The sequence below is a fragment of the Rhinolophus sinicus genome, linkage group LG03, assembly GCF_036562045.2.
Source record: "Rhinolophus sinicus isolate RSC01 linkage group LG03, ASM3656204v1, whole genome shotgun sequence".
NCBI lineage: Eukaryota > Metazoa > Chordata > Mammalia > Chiroptera > Rhinolophidae > Rhinolophus > Rhinolophus sinicus.
Window position 1 is genome coordinate 140211968 of NC_133753.1, and position 22726 is coordinate 140234693.

Below are 22726 nucleotides of genomic sequence, written 5' to 3' on the forward strand. Positions count from 1 at the left end.
TTTTACATAATTGTATTTCTTTTAATTTTTTAATATAAAAACACATTGAACCAATCATTGTACTATATATTGTTCTACACCCCAATGGATCATCCTGAATATTTCTGAGGTGCAAACTCACCACTTTGAAGACCACTGACACAGAGAATGAAACCTACTCTTCAACCTGTCTTGAAAATTCCTTCACAGCTCAGCTTTGTCCTATTTTTTTTTCAGTATTTCCACCATTTTTTTCAGTCTTCCCACAAATGAAAGTTTCATGGCAAGCGAACTGGTTGTTATGGTAGAACAAGAAGGTGGGCAGGAAACTGAGACTACAATATTCTCCAGTTGAAAATGTAGTTTATGCAGGTCAGCAACAGATAGATAGTAAGCCAGCAACTAGTCAGACAGTAAGCCAGCTACACTCACAATCCAAGGGCCTCAGTGAGGACGGCAAGTCAGTGAGGACAGCAAGCCAGATGGAAATTTGAACATACAGGTCTTAGGAGCTCAGAGACCAAAAGTAAAAAAGAAATGAAGCAGGCAGATGAGAACCCCAAGGCACAATGGCAAGGCTTTAGCACTGGTCACTAAGTCAAGGTGTCAAGAATCAGGAGATCCATTTTAACTAGCACAGGGGTTGGTGAAAGGACAAGGGAACACACGTGAGGCCCAAGCAACAAAGCAATTTCATACTGAAGCAATTTTTGGTTACGGTCAGGAAGTGTCTTACACATTTCCTACTGGATCCTTTCCCAGAACTTGACTAGCTTAACCCTGTGCATAGCACGAGGCAAAGGCGCGTGTTGGGAGTAAAGGTGAAGTAAAGAGAAGGGATCAAGGAAATATTCTCCATAGCCTATACCTCTGCTAGGACGTTCCCATCCTCCTGGAGTATTCTCTCTGATTCATCCTTAAAAATCACACTCAAATCCTACCTCCACTCTTCGCCCTCTTTAGACATCTCATTATCACTCGGAATTCCTAGAGCAATCATTTTATCCTCTGAGTACCTTAACCATAACTGTGTTCAGCCTTACTTTTTTTCTTCTTCCTTGTTTCATGTGCCAGCTTCCTCAGAGATATTCCAAACCCTTGCAGGGCTATGAATTCATGTTACACTTTGATTTTTAGGAGTCAATACTTCGTAAATATTTCTGAGAGTTCATTGACTGCTGTGATATCACTCTTTACACCCAGATAAATGTACAGAAGGGCATGTACACATATTTAGTATATAATAATATGAGACCAGGTAGTTTACCTGAGATAACTATAACAGAATTCTACCACTGAATTCAAAGTAAAGGTGAGGGCGGGGGGCGGGGGTACGGTAGGCTTCTGTACTAAAATACAATAGGTATAGATTTCTTCACTTTTGTGAAATATGAAGAATTAAAAGAGGAAATATTGCACACTAGTCTGTAAAGCATTGATTACTCTCCATCCATGGATGGATTACTGAGACATTCATTTATTAAGTTATTGACAAATTCCATAAACACCTACAATACCCCTGCTTTCGAATACCTAGCAGACACTGGGATAGGAGCTAGACGAAGAGAGGAATACAGAGATGAATAAGGCATCATTTCAGCCATAGGAAAAAACAGAGAATGTGAAATATTTCAGGACCACCTAATCAAGTCCAGAAAGGCTGCCCACTCACTTGCTATTGGGCATGAAGAATGAATAGTAATTCATCCGGCAAAGAAAAGGGGGAAGTTACAGGTGGCAGCAGAATCCACAGGGGTGAAGATCTGAGATCACTGGAGTATGGGTGTGGGGCAGGCGGGAGGTCTGAGAAAGAGAAGGGATAGAAAGTGAGACTGAACCATGGCTGGCTGCTGAAGCATATCTTATGCTAAGGAGTTTAGACTACATCTGGGAGGTACTGATGAGCCATGGCCTATTACGAAGTACTAGATTAGATTTTATCTAGGTTGGTGGGCAAAACTTAGTATTTATTAATTTAAGTGATAATTTAATTGTAGACTGTTATTAAGATAATACGTGAATCCAACCAAAGTGACAGATAACATTTGGGCTTATTCTTTTGTTTCCCACGTTAGCTATTTGTTTTTTAAAGCCGGATGATTTCCAAACTATCTTTGAGAACAATTCAAAACGCAGATACCATTAGGTTGAAAGAGAAACATCCAGAGTGGCAACATTTAATGTACTAATAATGACATACATAAAAACTAAACTGCTGATTAATTTAATTCAGGCTATTTCCTAGTTATATTTTCTAGATGTATCTTAAGTTTGAAAAAAATAAGTCCTAGATCGACTATTATCTGGGACTCACGGACCACAGCAGAAATCACTCGCTGAGAGGTTTGGCAGGTTTACATGTACATCTCCACATTATTTGAGAATATCAATTACTATTTTATTATTCCAGTTGTTTGTGTCCCAATGTATTATAAGCCTACCAATTCTGCCTTTTTTTTAATATTTAAAAATGGAAAACCAAAAAAGAAAATAAACCTTGACTGGCTTGCCTCTTGGTTTAGGGTACATTCTAATTTCTTTGCAAAGTGTATCTCACAAATCATCCATAGTCCATAGTATGTTCCAAACAAAATACTGCTATTCCAAAATAACAGTGAAAGTTATCAAGTAAAAGAAAATATTGCTATTACTTAAACTTGTAGAGAGCTAGTATAATTGTTCCATTTGAAAGAGATAAACATTGCTCAATATTTAAAAAAAATAAATTTTGGTATGTATTATAAAACAACACAAGGAATTTATCTCCATCTGAAATCATGCACATTATAATTTAATGGAAATATTTTGGGGTAATGACTTTCAAATGAATGCAGGAAGAATGTTATTAAAAAGAACAAAGATTAGGAAATATACTGTAGCACATAATCCTGCAGTGGGAAGAGAACAGTCTCTTATGATCTAATAGGATTTTTCCATTCTTAACTTGGTTAATCTTAGACACAAAGCAAATAAATCATTCTTGGTTTCTAAAAGTCCATGGTGATACTCAAAGGAAATTAATTCCCTTTGCTAAACATGGTTCATAAAAACATATTATTATAGTCAACTCAATGAAAATTCTAGATTTTTCACTAAAATGGGATGTCATTTTTATTTTTTCCCATAAAAGAAGGGATTTTTCCATCTCTTTCCAAACAGTTTCTAACACAGAAGTGGTTTCCCAGTCTTGAGAAATATGTGGTGAATGTGGCAGAATGGCAGACGTATACGATGCTGGCATAATGGAGCGCTTGGTAAACTCAGCATGGGAAAGAGGCCAACACTTGAAAATGGGAAGCAAAGTGCTTGTTGCCTTCTGAAAAACCCAGGTGTACTTTACAACGGGATGGGAGTAGGACGGGGAAAGGGCCTGATTACCGGTAAAGTGTGATTCAAAGTTTTATCAAATACAGCCGTTACACTGGAAGCAAAATGATAACATCATTTTAAAAAATATGTAGAACCAAACAGCACAAGGAAAAGGCAGGAATTTCCCCCTAGGTGTTAAAAATCAATGGACATATAGTGAAACATGGAACTGAACTTGCAGAGCAAATATACGGACAGAAAATGAAGCATTAGTATTTCTCAGATAAAAGGTAGGGTGCTGTAGCAAAGAGGTAACATGCAACTGGGTTGAGGACAGAATAGCTATGGAAACCCTTCCTCCCAACCGAATAAACTATGTGGAAATAGTCTGGCCTTTGGTCTATCAGTAGAGTTTGGTGAAAGAGCAAGGATTTCAAAATCTGTTAGAAAGTTCACAAAACAGGTATAGTCTGTAAGCTTCCAAAGGTAGGTGGTGACAGAAGGGATGAGAAGCAACTAAGTAATGGAGTATGGCTCAAGGCTGATTTCTCAGAGGAAGGAATAACTTGGATAACTGGTGTACTGAAGGAAAAGAATCGATAAAGATTGAATAACAAATCAGGGGGCCTCCTGGACTCCTCTTTTCCCCCTACACGCAACACCTAATCCAACAGCAAATCCTATGGGCTTTACTTTCGTGCAGAGCTGAAACCTCTTCTGCCCACTACTAATCCCCTCATTCAAGCCATTACTATCTTTCACCTAGAGTCCTGCAAAGCTTCTTAACTATGTTCTTTGTTTTCACCGTTCGGCACTATCCACTATTCACCACAGTTTACCCTCCACCCTGCAGTCAAAACTTTATAATGACTTCTCATCATACTTAGAATAAAACACAAACTGTTTATCACAAATGTGCAGATCTTACATTATTTGGACCCTACTTCTCTCTCTAGCCATTCCTCCACCCCCCATTCTCTGCCTTGCTTTCTCCAGTCTAGCCATACAGGACTTCCTGTTAGTTCACTAAGCAAAATCCATGTGAACTGCTATTTCACGCAACATTAAAACCTGGCGACATACAGACACTGTTTAACCATGTGTCTTTTCTTAGCTAGGGGAATTGGCTACCGAACTGAATTACAGAAATTTACATGTGGGAATAACAACAGTGATTTATCTGATTACAAAACAAATAAAGCAGTACAACATAGGCATTTTCAAATTCATCTTTAAGAATAATAAGAATTTGGTGCTCTACAGAAAGACACACGTGTATGTGGGTGAAGACGTTCCTTCTGAAGCATGAAGTGTTCACCAGCACTGCATGTATGGGAACAAACAGGAGAGAAATGGTAAGAAAATAGAAACAGGGAGAGAGATGTGTTATAGGTGCCCAGCATGCCATGTGGAGCAGGGATGAGTGTAGGAGAAAGGGCTCTAGTTTGAATCCCAAAGACCCAGAGTCATCAGGCATCCACTGACACAGAGGAGTGTCACATACACTTTCTCACCATGCCCAGGAGTTGTGGATGAGTAAGAGACAGATTCCCAGCGTCTCTGCATCCTTTTCGAACATGTATATCAGAGTGCACTTTCTCATAGAAACCATGCTAGGAGATGGTAAGGCTTCTTGAATAGACCACAGAATCCTACCTAATCTGTGATATTGCTGGGATCATGTGTATTTTACTAAGGAAAAAACTGTTATCAACTGAATACCAACTAAATGCCAAAATGTCAACCTCTATACTTTACCTCATTGGAAAATCTATTTTATATTCTTTATATATATTTACTTATATATCACAGCCATCCTATGGGTTAAGTTATCTTTGGGGAACAAAGGAGTCTAAATATTAATTTAAAATTTATTTGCATCCTAAACACCTGAGTATGGTTGAAATGCTAAAAGACACAGCAATCATGTCAGAGATTATTATGTAAGTAGTCTGAACAAAAGTCAAATGGGTTCATCCTCATTCCCAAGGGGAGGGCTCTTGGGTGCAAAGGTTTGGAGCAATGAAGGTGGGGCTGGTGATATCATACCACGCAAGAAGGGCATCTGAATTTCCCAACTTTGGTCCAGATGAATACTTGATTGTATTCACGTCGTACTTCCATTGGCCCAAAGCTGGCCGGGATCTGTGAAAAACACACCTCTCTGACCCAGGACTAGAATGAATTCCACTGCCTGTTTCACATTTATGAATACTCACAAATTAACCTGTTACAAGGACTTAGAGATGTACCTTTGCTCTATTTAAACCACTATGGAATCATCTGAGAACTATGTTTTTTACTTGGGCCCACTGGCCAGAGAGAATCCTGACTAGGAAGCCCTGGAGTCCCTGGCATGGAAAAAGTGTGATATGTAATGCCCTCGTCACAAGGTGACTGGATTTTGCAAACCCGAGATTATTACATCTCCTGAGGAAAAACTCAGTAACATTTTTAAGAATGGGGCGGGCGGGGGGGAGGGGGGGGGGCGATGCCTTGTTGAGAGAGAAATTAACCTTGCATACTGTAATAAAATTCTACAAGACAAAAAATGGTACTGGAGGAAGGGGACCTTGAAAGCAAATATGCCTTCCGTTACTTGCTGCTGTGAACTGTGGGTCGCTGGGGTCGGTGAAGGATCTCAAGATGGCTGGGCGAAAACTTGCTCTAAAAGCCATTGACTGGGTGGCTTTTGGGGAGATAATACCCCGACACCAGAAGGCCATTGCTAACTCCCTGAAATCCTGGAATGAGACCCTCACCTCCAGGTTGGCCACTCTACCTGAGAATCCACCTGCTATCGACTGGGCTTACTACAAGGCCAATGTTGCGAAGGCTTGCTTGGTAGATGACTTTGAGAAGAAGTTTAATGCACTGAAGGTTCCTGTGCCAGAGGTTAAGTACAGTAACCCGGTAGATGCAGAAGAAAAAGAAGATGTGAAAAGTTGTGCTGTGTTTCTGTCTATGTCGAAGACCAGGATTGAGCAGTACGAGAAAGAGCTGGAGAAGTTGAGGAACAGAATTCCATCCGATCAGATGACCATTGAGGACTTGAATGAAGTCTTCCCAGAAACCAAGTTAGACAAGAAGAAGTATCCCTACTGGCTCACAAACCAATTGAGAATTTATAAACTTGAGTCTGGGAGAAAGCTCTGGCACTCGTATTATAAACTCAACATTGAAACTAATTACCTAGTAAAAAGAAAGAAAGAAACAAAGCAAATATGCCAAAAAATTAACAGGGATTTATTCTGAGTGGTAATAATATGAAAGACAATTATTTTTTATATATTTTAACTCTTTTTTAAAAAGTGTTGCTGGGTGGAAGTCTATGCCTTTATCTCTTTGGTTCCAACCATGCATCTCCTTTTAAGACAAGGATCACACACTCAGATGCCTTAATACCTACCTGCACGTAGCGGCGGCAAAGAAATTCTGGTAGAGGTGTTGCCAAATCTCAGATTTTTTCGACACTGGCAATCTGAATTTTTGTTGAAATTTCCTGCTTTTTAACTCTTGGAAAGTAATTACTATCTTTTAAAAAACAACTCTGTGAGGGGACAAATAAAACTTAAGGGATTTTGAAGAGTGATTTTGCACATAAAGCATCGGGTGCACATTTGTTTATCAGTTTTGTATACAAACCCATACTCACATTAAAGTCTGAGAAGCACAGCTCTAGGTCAAAGAAAAGAATAATAGTAGTTTGTATACAGACTTCTGGGCACCCAAGAAATGCCTTTGAGAGAACTCTTGAGTCCTTATCTAAATGGAGACATCCCTCTCTCATGCTTTTAAAGTATTACTTTCTGTTAGCAAAATTTATTCCATCCTATTTATCATTAACTCTCTATTACATGTTAACAGATTAAATGAGGTTAGTGGAATGACATCTAAAATGGGAACTAAGTGGTATAAGTTTACTAAAATAGTAAAAAAAAGATGTGTCTCTTTCTTATACTGTGCAACCAACATAAAATTTGTGGTGAGAAAAAGTGCAAGGACTAGGTGAGTCAAAGAAAGGCAGCCAGAGGGATCGATCAAAACAAATCCATACCAAGAATTCTCTGTCCTGAAGAACGGGTGGGCATCATCCCAGGGGCCAGAAGACAAGGTTGATGAAGCCCATTAGCTGGTATGGGAATATTATCTGGCCTAAACCCCACCAGGCCAAGATTGAAGAAGCTCACTCTTGATACCGGACTGTTCAGGTGAGGTAGATGAGATGGGGAAAGGAGAGAAGACGAGTGGGAAGAAAGGAGAGTGAGAGTCTGGAAGGTATAATAGATTGGCACATCAGGCTGGGAGAAACCTGAAAGTCCAAAGAGAGAAAATTCCAAATTCATACACTAGATAAGTGTGAGTTCAAAACCTGCGAAGAACAGTGGCCTGAAGGCAGACCCTGGAAAATGCACAGGAATGTGGGCTCTGGTACAGGAAGAGGCAGACTAAAAACAGGTTTCCAGATTCAGCCAAGTTTTTCCAACTTTGTTGCTTTTGGCCAGGTAGGGGATGTTTACATATTAAGGGCCAGATAGGGTAGAGAACATAACTCCAGAAAGATATGTAGAGCAATCTATTTCCTATGTAGACTGGAGGCCAGAGGTACCGTCCCAGAGGTCTAGGACTGACCTGGGGAGAGCAGTGTATCTTTACTATAGATGAATAAAGCCATACTGCATTTGCCGATGACTTCACTATCTGATATATTTCTGCTAAAACTCAGCATCAAAAGTTCAGCTGCTTTATTTACTTTGCAAACATGGTATGATCAAGAAACTAAAGAAAGTGCTAAAAAAAAATTTTGCGGAAGCTAAGTAATTATCTTATAAGTCACGTGGGGCCATTGGACTTTATGTTTACATAAAACCAAACCAAACAAAACAACAGGCAGCAGCAGAGTCCATTCTAATCTTTAACCACAACTGATTTCCAACAGTGAGTGACACCTTCCCCAATTCCTTTTGTTCACTTACTTTCAATCAGTTACCAGCATTTAAACCGACTCAAGCATGCTCGAAAATCAGACACATTGAAAATGTTTACCTACATTAAGATGTAAAACTTTTTATTCAAAAGGAAAGTATTTTCAGTTAAACAAATCCCTGTGATGACATGTGCTGTGAAAGTGAGAATACAGTAAAGACTAAGACTGATTTAAGGGAATTAAATCTTGGAACTTGAACTCGCCCATTTATTAAGGTTTAAAAACAAATTCCGTGTTCCCCAAAAATAAGACCTAGCCAGACCATCAGCTCTAATGCATCTTTTGGAGCAAAACTTAATATAAGACCGGGTATCATATTATATTATATTATACTATATTATATTATACCCAGTCTTATATTATAGTAAGATAAGACTGGGTCTTATATTAATTTTTGCTCCAAAAGATGCATTAAAGCTGATGGTCCGGCTAGGTCTTATTTTCGGGGAAACACAGTTTCTATGACCAATCTGAAATGTAGGAAGTAAATTAAGATGTCAGCCACTTAAGGCAATGAAATGCACACTGAAGATCCAAAATGGTGACTGAATTGCTAGGTCCTCTACTTCTTGGCCCAAGCATAGTGATTAAAGTCATTGGAGACTCTTACGTTCTGATTCTGGACAGAAAGTGTTATCCAGTATTTTGTCTTTGTCCGCAAAGGATCTTTAGTAGTAAAGAGTCAACCACGACAGAAGGAAATCAATTTAACATTCACATTACACTATGTAGTATTTTTCGGGAATTCATGCATTTAAATGTACTTAAGTAAGATTAAAACTGGAAACATTTGCAAAAGTAATAAAGTCACACGCTTAGACAAATGAAGGGTGTTTCTTAGGGGACATGTCAAGATATTTTATTCACCCTAAATTCTCTATCTTACTTTTAAGATCCTGCTGGGCCTGGAGGGTACTGAATAAAGAAAGGCAATAAAATGCAGGAAAGTCCTGTTCATGGCAGCAGGGGCTGGGTGGATAGGGCAGGACACCCTCTGACCTTATCTGTCCACCCCTGTTATGTGCTGTGGTAAGTCATGGAGTGTCACTGAAGCCATGCTTCCCTCCCCTACAGTGTCAGGCTACTTGAGAATCACACTGTCCCACCTAAATATGCTCTAAAGGAAAGGCAAAATGGAAAACGTTTCTTATCTTCTCACTAAACAAACACAAGCCAAAGAAGGCCTCAGGGGCAAAATAAGAGCGCTCAGAAAAGAAAGATCTGAATGTTCTGAGGAATAAAGCCAGTAAATGTGGCGGCATATAAATCCTCATCATCTGCCCTAAAAAAAAAAAAAAAAAAAGTAAAATGAACGTACTTCTCTCCCCACACTCCTTTTTTGTCTGATTGCTAATTGCACGTAGATAAAAACTTATTTTCCAGTTGATTTAGTCCTGATATATTAAAGCAGTAGAATGCAAAATGTCCAACTACCTTTGGGGGGCATAAAAGGGAAAATTTGGCTATTAATGATAGCTAACAGATACTGAATGCTGATGTTTTGCTAGACACTGCACTTCATGGACTCTTCATAGAATGAAGTTAATTCTAAAATATGTGTGCATTATATATGTATACCCACCACACTTTACTATTCCAAATACTACATTATTCAAATTTTATAGCTGATGAAACAGGCATAAAATTAACAAGTAGCTGGTAAGGGTATAAAACCCGTATCTCCTGCATTCCATACTAATATTGACAACAAATCATATTTATATCCTGTCTTTCCTTCTACAGGTTAATTTTTATTTGTCTGGACTAAATTAATTTATAAAATTAAAATTTAATTTCTATTAAATAAACTTTTATATTTACATAAAATATATACTGAGTGTGCCAAACTTTGTGCTAGCTCAGTGACAATCTGGACTCAATTCTGTTTCTCCAAGATGAGACATTTTCCTCTTTAAGACACATGTACAAACAGTAAAGCAGTAAGGGGTCTTCACGAGAAGTAGCTATTTCAGAAGCAATTACATATGAGAAAAACCACTCCTTAAAACAAGGACTCAAATTTCGGAACCTGTTCATAGATTTGGTCAGTGCTTTCTGGGATTTCACAGTTGACATCTTGGGTTGGCTTGACAAGATCCTGACACAAGGAGTGCAACTTGTAGCCGGTGGTCCCCTCCATGTGCATTTAATTCTGCTTTGTGCTGGGTAGTAACAAGGAACTCATGAGAAGGTTTTTTTTCCCCCCATAGTTTTTTTCTTGAGAAATCACTGTGTTTACTTCTTCATTCACATGAGTTATTTATTTTATTACGTTAGTTTCACTTCCAATACATGTGTAGTGAAACTGTAAGGATAAATCACAGAAGTCTGGGACCAACCCCATTGAATGCCTGTCAATTGTTGGATACACTAGCTACAATGTTACAAATTGTTTCCTACTCAATTCTTAAGAATCAACCCCAATGCTTACACAATGGGTGACAGATATTTCATTGGACCATCTGATTTACTAGGCTGGTGCAAAAGTAATTGAGGTTTAAAAGGCTAAAAATAATTACTTTTGCACCAATCTAATATCTATCTATCTATCATCTATCTATCTATCTATCTATCTATCTATCTATCTATCTATCTATCTATCTATCTCACTTCATGCTAAACGTGTAAGTCCAAGAAATACAAAGAGATACACTTCTTTCCTTAGACTTTGAAATATCTGAGAGGAATGTCACATCTACTGCATTTAAACTAATTTATGCTAGTTTTAAAAAACTATATGGTCTGACAATCTACATTTTCAACTGCAGTAAAGTTCACTCAGCTTGACCATTTATTAGTCAACCACCTCAGAGGCTGGTGTTCAAGGACCTACATGCACCCTTATAGGCATTCCTAAGGCTAGACTCATCAGAGCCATCGCATTCTAATGAACGTCACAAATCTATAGACAAAGCAACTTTCAGTCTAACCACGTGTACAACATTTATGGACAAATGCAGTTTTCAATTAATGCAAAGTTATGGATACTGCACTTCCTTTTGATATGCTCCGCCTGACTGCTTGGTTATAAATGTCCCGTATGATGTGGCCTGTAAGCATACGTTACAGTACATCTCCCAAATTGGAGACATCAACAAGGTAAAAGTTACGTCAACTCTAAATAGCCAAAATAATGACATCACAGCACCTAGGTCTTCTGAAATTGCTGAACAGGGAGCAGAAAGTCTATGTATTTACTAAACTGAGAAAAAGAGGAACTGTTTTAAAGACATGCTATATCAAGGCCCTGCCTATCTCTTGACGACATTTTCTAAGACTACCCATCTTGCTCACTAAGCTCCAGCTACACTGTCCTTTCTATTGTTCCAGCATGCCAAGCCTGGTCAAGCCTCTGGGCCTTTGCACTTGTTTACTCTGCCTAGAATGTTCTGGCCCCTGATCTTTACATTTCCTCTCAGTTTATAGGTCAAGTCCAGAGTGATGCCTCCTCTGACCCCACATCCCTCCAAGTGATTTTCACGGTAACATCCATAGTGGGCTTCTTTACCCCTTAGTATTTTTCACATGCTAAGGTATTTACACCCAGACTGTAGAGACCTTGCTCTTTTTGTTCACCACAGTGAACGTGGTTGTCTAGACCTTATTAGAAACTTAGTAAATCCTGATTACTATAATAAATAATTAAAACAGATCTAATAAAAGCATTTTGATTTAAGGGCCAAATTTAGGAAATAAACATTGTTCCTTATTATTACTGACATCCTTCATTTAGTCAAAATTTATCTTGAAGAAATTCAAGGTAAAGAATGAATTAGATTATACATTCATACCTAGGAATAGATACTCAGTGCCCTGTGCTCTGCCATGGGTGAATCTATGCCAGTTACGCTCGGGAACCTGCTGGAGTTTGGGGAGCCAATATACCTTGCAGAGGCACTGACTTGCTGCACTCTTAACAAAGCCATGAAATATTGGTGAAATAAAGAATTATCTTGGGAATGGAATAGTCAAAACTTACCAGTCTACTCAGTTTTGTCTTCTAGCTGACAAATACAGTCTCCCTCTATCCTCACCTCCAAACAGGTGAGTCTTCAACTCACTAAGCAAAGCCAATACATTGCACCTACTCATTTTATATGCTGCTTTGTTTTGGGGTGCAATTAAAATGACATCAATTTTGCAGGAATTACTGATATTTTATACAGTGATCAGTAAGAGCAGATGATGGGGAGGTGGGGAAGCGGAATGAGAGGAATAATGCAATTGAATCTGGGCATTTGAAGAAGGTCTGAGAAGAAAATCTTTGCCCAAACTTAAGTCTTACAACTTGCTGCTTCTTCCTTGGGAACAGTATGTGCCATAAGGTGGGGCAAAATGATTTTACTTCCAGATTCTTTGACGGTGTGCTCAATTTAGTTTTCATTGTTTGCATTTGGGGGCTTATTTTGAGTCACATACTCAATTACTGCTAATATGTGAGAACGTCTACTAATATTTAGAATCTTCATTAGAGCTTAGCTCTAAGCCATAATTTAGCTTTAGATGATCTTTTAAAAGTATGCTGAATTTCTAAGTGGGATTGATTTTTACACTCAAATCCTCCTCTTTATATCAATTTTCAGAACAACATTAAGCATTTTTTAAAAGTATCTACACCTGAAATATTGGACACACACTGAAAAGTGTGAACCATACAATGACAATCTTCAGAAAGAGCTTTCTGCTATAGTAGGCCTTGGGAAAAATAAATATTGAATTAGCTAATCTTTCTTAATTTAATGTTTGTTGTTAATCTTTCTGAGTAAAACTACAAATAACAGATTCAGGTTCTTTTATGACATGTTGACGTTTTAATCAATACAGATGGTTCTCTTTTGTTCTGAAAGTCTCAAAACTTAAAACACATACTAAAACGAAAGCACAGAGGGATGAAATCTACCAGAATTAACAAAAAGTTCTTGAAATCTAGAGGACATTTAAAGGAAATACACCGTTGTTGTTTTTTTAACCGCTTTTTAAAAAAGCACATAAATCTGTGCTTTTAAAAATTAGTATTCAATGAGTCGTGTAACTGTTATAAAATCAGCATCATAAATTAAAAGCAAATGGATACTGCTAAAGTGAATTTTATGGGCTGATTACACAAGTCTTCAAACAGTTTGATAGTAAAAAGCCCAAACACATTGTGGGAGCCCGTCTTCAAGTTGTCCCCAATGAGACCCACCTGCTAGTACAATTTTGTGTAGTCCTCTCCCACAGTGAACCAAGGTTGTTCTGTGTAACCAGTAGAAAATGAGAGAAAAGATGATATGTGACTTCTAAGATGATCCAGCTTTCATCTTCATCATGCTCATTTTCACTCGTGTAACATTCACTTTGTGGGAAGCCAACAGTATGTTGAACAATCCTATAAAGGCCAAAAAGCATGAGGATCCGATGCCTTCTGACAGTAGTACCACTGAGAAATGAGGGCCTTTGGCCAAAGATCACACGAGTAAGTCATCTTGGTCACAATTCTAGTTTAAGTCAAGCATTCAGATAACTACAGCCCTCACTAGCATGACTACAACCTGATAGATAGTCTGGGCCTAAACTACCCAGCTAAGCTAGTACGGGGTTCCCGACCCTCAGAAATTAAAGTTTGTTGTTTAAGCTGATAAGTTTTGGTATCATTTGTTATGCAGCAATAGATAACTAATACGCGCATCCTCCTGCAACCCACCTGCCCCTCTTACCCCATCTTGGACAGAAGCCAAAGTCAATCAGATAAACTTTTATTGAAGATTATCGTTAGCAATAGGCTGTGATTTGGACACTTCTCAAAGACTCAATGAGAATATAACAATTATTTAGACTTAGTATCTCTTTTATAACCTGGGTTTGAATTTACCTGGGGAAAAATAATGAATACAGTTAATAAGCAAAAAAAATATATATATGTAAAAGTCTAGGTAATGCAAACCCATCTTTTGTGATAGAAAACAGTGGTTGACTAGAAATGGGGCAGTGCAGGATGAAGAATTACCAAGAGGTAAAAGGAATTGGGAGAGGTGATAGGTATGTTTTCACTATCTTGATTGTGCTGATGACTTTTATTTGTGCACGTGTACATATATACTCACTCATATATATGTCAAACTTATCAAATTTTACATTTTAAATGTTTATACTTTGCTTTCAATTATACTTCAATAAAGCTGTTTTTAAATATCTGATTACTACATCCACATTTACCTAATTTTCAAATTGCAACGATTCTCAAGCTGCCAGGTCTAAAAGATAACTAGATTTTGCTACTTTGGGATCTTGGAAATTAAGAGACCAATATTTTTATTATACAATTTTCTATCCTTGTATCACTGAAACCGTTTCATAAGACATTATTACCTATGTTGGAAAATCTGAATCAGAGCACTAGTACAATCAAATAGAAAATGTTCTCAAAATAATAAAAATTTACTAAATGAAACATTGAGAAATATGAAGGAAAGGTGATTTCATATTCATATGTATTCTTATAGCATTGAGAAAGGTAGGTACTTCAAAGCAAAGCAATTGGAAAAATCTAATTTTTTATTTTAATAATGAGTTTTTAAATCCACAAAAGATTACAGGACACTTTCCCCCAGAATGCAGAGTTCTAGTCAACTTTTTAAGGAAAATTAGCCTTTAAATCCTAGTAGATAAAATTTAAGTTACATTTTTCACTCTGAACACATAACTTTTCAACATAGATAGGAAAACTACTTAGATGATGTAATCACATATGTAATTTTCCCAGGTTAAAATTGGTTTTCAAATTAATTAATTATTACAAATATATTACTGCTTACCCTTATTAAATATTATATATATATATATATATACACACACACACACACACACACATATATATATATACATACATAGATAAGCAATGATAGCAGATGGGTTCATGTGATTTGCTTCCTTACATTGGCAATAATATTTAGCCTATTTTACTGATACAAAATGAAAATATTCTAAAATTAAGAAGAAAGTATTTTATACTATATCCAAGTATATTTTTTACTGATATAATCAATATTGTCAATACATTCAGTAAAACATTTAAAATACAATATTCTATAGGATATTTCATTATTTTATAATACTATAATCATCCTCTATTTGAGAGGAAGCTGGAGAATTTTCCCCTTTTTGCTATTACTCGCCAAATATACTTTCCATATTTTAAAAATAAATGGAATATTATTATTTCAATTTTCCAATTAATACTTTTACAATGAAGAATGTAATTGGTTTTCTTATAGTAACACGTACATAATAATTTTCTCAATCAACGACACTTAGAATATTGCTATTATTTATCTATCGGTGATAAGTAGGTGATTTTATATTAAGGCTATTTTAAGTTAGTATCTTTCAGTTTGTGTTACATGGAAGGGCATGGCTTACCACTGTACACATATAGGTTGATAATTACTCTGGAGATGCTAATAAAAACAATGCCCCAAAAAAGTAAGAAAAGTACAAAAGTATGTCCAATCAAAAAGTCATCTGAATCCCAAACAAGACTACCTGGCTTGATAATAAAATCTGAATTAATTTATGTTTTAAAAAATTATGAAATACTGAAAATATTATGAAAATGACAAATATGTAAAATATAAATAACTACTCATCACTCAGCTATAACAAACGGAAAATTTCCAAATTTTCCTCAAATTTTTGTTTAAAGAAATAAAATGTTACAGATATAGCTAAGCCCTAGTCTCCTAATCCACTTTCTGTCCCTCGTCCTATAGGTAAAAAGTGACTTTCCTTATATTTTAATTTTATATCTTTGTACCCAGTGTTATATATTTTGTTTTGAGCAAAAAACATTAATGGCAATTCCCAGAAAGGAAACTAGAAAAAATTTTCAACTTCACTCTTTATCAGGAAGTGCCAATCAAAATAACATGGAGATACTCTGCCACCCATCAGAGTGGGAAAAAAATAATTAGATGTCTGGTAACTAGAATGTTGGTGAAGATGAGGAAAAACAGGAACTTCCACACCACAGATAGAAGTGCAAGTTGGTATAAAGTCTTTAGAGAATTATTTAACAACGTTTTAGTAAAACTAAATCTAGTCCTATGCTATGGCCCAGAAATTATCCTCCTAGGTTTTTGCCCACGAGAAAGTGTCACACAAAGACCTCAGGAGGTATGTAAAAAAATTGTGTTAATAAATGTAATAGTTAACACTTGTACAGAGCCTCTTATGTGCCAAGCACTGCTCTAAGTCCTTGCTGTATTTTTACTCTATCATCTTCATAACATGCCTACTTAATAGACACATACTGCATTTTACAGAGGAGTAAACTGAGGTACAGAGGTTTCCGACTTCCCAAAGTCACATAACTAGTAGTGGTGGAACCACAAACCCAAGCATTCCAATTCTGGAGTCTGTTAACCACTACGCTGTATCAGTCACAGAAGCACTGTATGGAAGAACAAAAGGGCCGAACTCATCCAAGAGTTCATCAAGAGAGGAAAAAACAAACATGCAAAAGTACATTCACACAGAGCAGAACGGGACAGGTGGTAAGAAACGTAATGCACACAACTTGTATACATTTCAAAACCTTAACATGGAGTGAAAAGAAAAGATGTAAAATGATTTGTACTATATGATACCTAAAGTGACTTCTATGGTTTATTTCCACAAGGTAAAATAGCTAAAGCAATCTTAGGCTATAATAAAAATACAGAATCAGGAGGAGTTAAGGACAGATAAGACCTAGAAAAATGTGTCAGTTCTGGGAACCACAAGACTGACCAATTAGATTTTGAAGTGAGCAGCTAGAGTGGTGAAGGATTTTGTAGCCGTGCATGCAAAATCTCTCAAATACGGGAACAGGTCTGCTTACGTGCAAGAAAAGAAAAATGTTCTCTTCTTCTTCATCCCTCTCTCTTTCTTCATTGACCTCTCATCAAATGTGTGGGTACACATATAATAGGAATTATCTTTTTGACTTATGACAATTATGTTCCTACCAAACAATTACAAATAGAGTAACAACTTAACTTTATGTATACTAGAAATGATGTTCTCAAATACATGGACGGGTTTTAAATACCAAATTGCATACAAAAAAAATATTCATAGAAAACTATATATAATAGTAAAAAACCTAGGTACTTTTATATTACCAAAATGGGGAACAAATGATGAAAACATAAAATGTGATAGTTTTTATATTGTATAGTGGATAGGTCTACCGAGAAATTTCCCTCCTACTGAAACAGGTTATCAACAAAAAAGTACTCTCTTCTAGAATATATACGTTAGAGCAGTTTCTAGCACTGAAAACAATGATTTGTACAAAGTCATACAATTGAGCTCCTCTTCCTCACTCCCCAAATGAGCCTTCTCTGTGTAATAAACAAGGGAGGCCTATAAAGACCACAATGTTGATGTCAATACATCTAGACCATTAGATTCCACAGATCAGAATAACTCGTTATGGAAAAGCATTTAATCTCTGTTGAGAAAAAAACAATCTGATAAAGACAAACCTTTGAAAGATTAAGAAATCAAAGTGAGCACTGACACATGTGGCTAAAATGTTAGTTTTCATGGAAACTTAATAGACAAATAAGTGAGGGAATATTAAATGTTAATTACTCTTAATCTTGGTTGTTAAAAAAAAAATGCTTTAGGTTTGGGTGTGGCAACACCTTCTGAAAAACTTGTTGGCACTCCAGTGTAAACTTTGCTGTGATTTCTTTCCAACAATGGACACACCTTGTTCAAAAGACAAATGACTCATAAGAGGCCACAATCCAAGATGTGATATTCAGCATTTAACTTGCTAATGATACACAAGATGTAACCACAGCTTCTACTATGAGAAAAATAGTAGATGGTGGATTAAAAACTATGGCTTCTCCATTTCACTAGAATAAGTTTTGCAAGAATAGTAAAAATACCATTTAAAGTGTCAGATAAGGTAATGAGGAGAAAGGCCACAGGGGGATTGTGAAAGTTTGCCAACATGAGTAAATGTTGCTCAATATTTGTACCACTTAACAAAAATAAGCCAGGCATAGAAGGTGAAAATTTCTAGATAAAGATGAGAAAACAAAGGCAGCTATGTAGGAGTTGACTAAGCAAATCTATACTATAATGATTAAAAACACTAAGTGATTAGTAAATCCACGCTTATATGGTCAATTAATCTATGACAAACAGCGAGAATGTACAATGGGGAAAACACAGTCTTTCAATAAATGGTGCTGGAAAACAAGACAGACATATGCAAAAAAAAATTAAACTAGACCATTTTCTTACACCACATACAAAAATAAATGCAAAATGAATTAAAGACTTAAAAGTAAGTCCTGAAACTATAAACCTCCTAGAAAAAAACATAGGCTTTATATCTTTGAGATAGCTCTTAGCAGTATGTTTTTGGCCATGTCTCCTGGGGAAAAGGCAACAAAAGCAAAAATAAACAAATGGGATTACATTAAACTAGAAAGAGCTTACACAGTGAAAGGAACCATCAGAAAAACAAAAACGAAACCTACTGACTGGAAGAAGATATTTGCAAATGATATATCCAATAAGGGGTTAATATCCAACACATATCAAGAACTTATATAACTCAACATTAAAAAAAATAACAATAAATAAATAAAAACAATCCAATTAAAAAATGGGCAGAGGACCTGAATAGACATTTCTCATCGGTAAGAGGACATACTGATGGCCAATAGACATAAGAACAGATGGTGAACATCATTAATCATCAGGAAAATGCAAATCAAAACCACAATGAGATATCACTTCACAACTGTCAGGATGGCTATTATCAAAAAGACGACAAATAACAAGGGGTTGGTGAGGATGTGGAAAAAAGAGGATACTTTTACTGTTGGTGGGATTATATATTAGTGGAGTTACTATGGAAAACAGTATGGAGATTCCTCAAAAAATTAAAAGTAGAACTACCATATGTGCCAGAAATTCCACTTGTGGGTATTTATTTGAAGAAAATGAAAACAATAACTCAAAAAGATACATGCACCCCTATGTTCAATGAAGCAATACTTACAATAGCCAAGATGTGGAAGCAACCCAGGTGTCCATCAACAGATGAATGGATAAAGAAGATTGGTACATATGTACAATGGAATGTTGCTCAGCCATTAAAAAAGAATGAAATCTTACCATTTGCCACAACAGGGATGGTCTTAGAGGGTATTATGCCTCCAGGCATAATATATCAGACAGAGAAAGACAAATACCATATGATTTCATTTATATGTGGAATCTTAAAAACTAAACAAGCATAAACAAAACAAACTCATAGGTACAGATACTAATTGATGGTACCCAGGAGGTTGGGGAGAATAGGGATTAAGAAGTACAACTTTCCAATTATAAAGTAAGTCATGGGTATGTAATGTACAGCATACGGAATAAAGTTAGTAACATCATAATAACTATGTATGGTGACAGACGGTTACTAGATTTATTGTGGTGATCACTTTGTAAGGTATATATGCTGAACCACTGTTGTATATCTGAAACTAATATAATAATGATACACATCAATTATAATTAAATAAATAATAAAACCCACGTGACTGACATATAATATCCAACATCAAATACCTTATTTATTATCAATGAGAAGAAGGCCAATTGGAGTCATTTCTTCCTTGAAAGTCCACAAGCATACTTATACATGTTTTAATACTGGGGGTGCCAAAAAAATGTGTACACATGACTTGTAGTCATCTTTTGTTATCAGTATATATTATTACAATATAAATACAGTTTTTTCCTTTCTTAAAATGTGTATACATTTTTTTGGCACCCTCTGTATATCATTCCAATTGTTGTCAGTATTTTTTTTTATTATAAACACTTTCACTAGCCACAGAAATTAGTATTACATATTTGATTTAGTTATTAATACTTTCAATACAATTGTATGAATTTATGATGTTATGTCCCCTAATGGTGGAAATGTAAGAAACACAACTTTTTCCCTCTTATGAGCTCACAGTATAGCAATGGGGCAGAAACCTACACACATATTTCTGTTTAACAATGAAATTATGTCATCATAGAGTTGTATGGTGATTAGTTTTTTTCTTGGAAGTTCACTCTTCCTTCGAAAGGAAAAAAATGATTTTAATGCTACGCAATTCCACTAGTCAAAATCAAACCGATGCAATAGGTCTGATGTACTTTGAACTTTGAAAATGTAATGATCTCTTCATGTATACATAATTTTAACAGAACCCCAGGAAGAACACAAAACTCAAAATGAGGCACAAAAATCAAGAGTTAAAGAATACTTTTCAGTTGTTTTTGCTTTTATAACTTCCCTCAAACCAGGGTTGGTAGGCAAATAAGCATTTATCTAAGGTTAACACTTTATCAGTTCATTTTTCCTTTCCTCAGTAGTACTTGGCATGTTGAGGTTATATATTTATTATTTTTATTTCCCTCATGCAAATATATACTCCACAAGGGCAAGAGCTGTAGCTGTTTGTGTTACTACTGTATGCTCATTAGCTAGAACAGTACTTGGTCAATAATAAGCACTCAATGCATATTAAATGAATTAAGCTTTAGGCTTTGTTTGTCTTTAAGGTAGGGCCAGGAAATGTTAGATGGGGAATAGAGTTTAAGTGAGATTTTTGAGAAATAACTGATTTCATATTGAAAGTGGAAACATACAAACTAAAACTTAACATGCAGTTGTAATAATTCAACTTTACTTTCTCCTGTCCTTCAGCTATCATGGTTTATATGTAAGTATCTTAACAACATTAACTAGCCAACACTTACTTCCTTTATTTGTAAAATTCACAGTAAGATTCTTGCACCACAATTTTTTAAAATTCAGCAAGCCACCATTTTAAAAGACTGCCAAAAGATTATAAACTGTTTTTGGAAGATGATTTCATGTTATATGATAGCTGAAAGAAATCCTGAACAATAAATATTAATATATCTGCGAGTCTGCCTTGTGAAAAATCTACACAGACCCAAAGATTTCTTTACCAAATATAAAGTTGGAAGCAGACCTTAAATTAAGGGTTGCAAATCACAGAACAGGTACAAGGAAATTAACATAAATGGGTGGAGGGACCACATATAAAACAACATGGGATGGGGAGGTCCACGGCAAACATTCAAATTCAATTTTTGGAAAACACTGTGAGACCATACATACCACATCTGTGGGCTGAGCTCAACCCCCAGGATCTCAGTGATCCTGCACTAAATTCCCCATGCCACTGAAGAACAGAAATAAGAGTGGACTGCACTGCTCTGATTGCCAAAAAAATAAAAAGAAATATCAAGTAGGGTTTTCAACTCTCCTGGATTTCCCAGGACTGAAAAGTTTACCAGGATGCAGAACTTTCAGTGCTAACCAGGACAGTCCTGGGCAAACCCAGACAACTGTTCACTCTGAATCAATGATTGCTCTGTGCTTTGGAGCTGGGGGAACAAAACATAATGACAATGTGAGGTGCAGTTCTCACAAAAAGTTGAAATTGGTAGCTTGGTTTGAAAAAAGTTGGGCAGCACATCAGGAAGAAGACAGAGTCATCACCAAAATGTTCTCCAAACAGTAGCCAGAATAGTAAGGCAATCAACTGTCACTGGCACTTGGTATAGCTCACTGACATTATCTTTTCAATAACTCACACAAAAACAACACTGTGAAAATGTACTAGAAGCTAGCTCTTGAAGAAACGATATGAAACAAACAAAATCAGAGACAATTTAATGACCTAGCAGTGTTGAAATCAATATCCTACAGTCAAATAAGATCAGATTGTTCTACCATGTTTCCCTGAAAATAAGACCTAGCCTGACCATCAGCTCTAATGTGTTTTTTGGAGCAAAAATCAATATAAGATCGGTATTATATTATATGATATTATATATGATATGATGTGACGTTATATTAGACTCGGTATTATATTATATTATATTATATTATATTATATTATATTATATTATATTATATTATATTATACTATACTATGCTACATTATATTATATAAGACCCGGTCTTATAGCAAAATAAGACCGGGTCTTATATTAATTTTTGCTCCAAAAGACACATTAGAGCTGATGGTCCAGCTAGGTCTTATTTTCGGGGGAAAATGATATAATTTAAAAGCAACAGGACACATTTCATAGAACATGTAAAAAAATTAAAGGAATAGATTGGCTGTCTAGAGCAGTGGGCTCTTAAATGGGGATGATTTTGCACCCAGAAAACATCTGAAAATGAAGATATTTTTAGATGTCCCAATTGGGAGGATGTGTGCTACTGGCATTTAGTGAGCAGGAGCCAGAAATGGTAATAAACATCCTACAAGGCACGGGACAGTCCTTCACAACACATTTTATGGCCCCAAATGTCAATAGTGCTGAAGATGAGGAATCCTACTTTAGGGCCATAAAACTTACAAAAATCACTTG

General features: G+C 36.2%; 1 protein-coding gene and 1 pseudogene across 2 annotated transcripts in view; one reads left to right on the forward strand and one right to left on the reverse strand.

The window, feature by feature from the left end:
• The window catches only part of ADGRV1 (adhesion G protein-coupled receptor V1), a 503501-nt gene that overhangs the window by 223949 nt on the left and 256826 nt on the right, over positions 1-22726 (reverse strand). The window lies entirely within an intron of this gene.
• On the forward strand, positions 5884-6425 carry LOC109448675 (ATP synthase peripheral stalk subunit d, mitochondrial; annotated as a pseudogene). The gene has a single exon (XR_002137586.2). The product of XR_002137586.2 is annotated as an ATP synthase peripheral stalk subunit d, mitochondrial (transcript).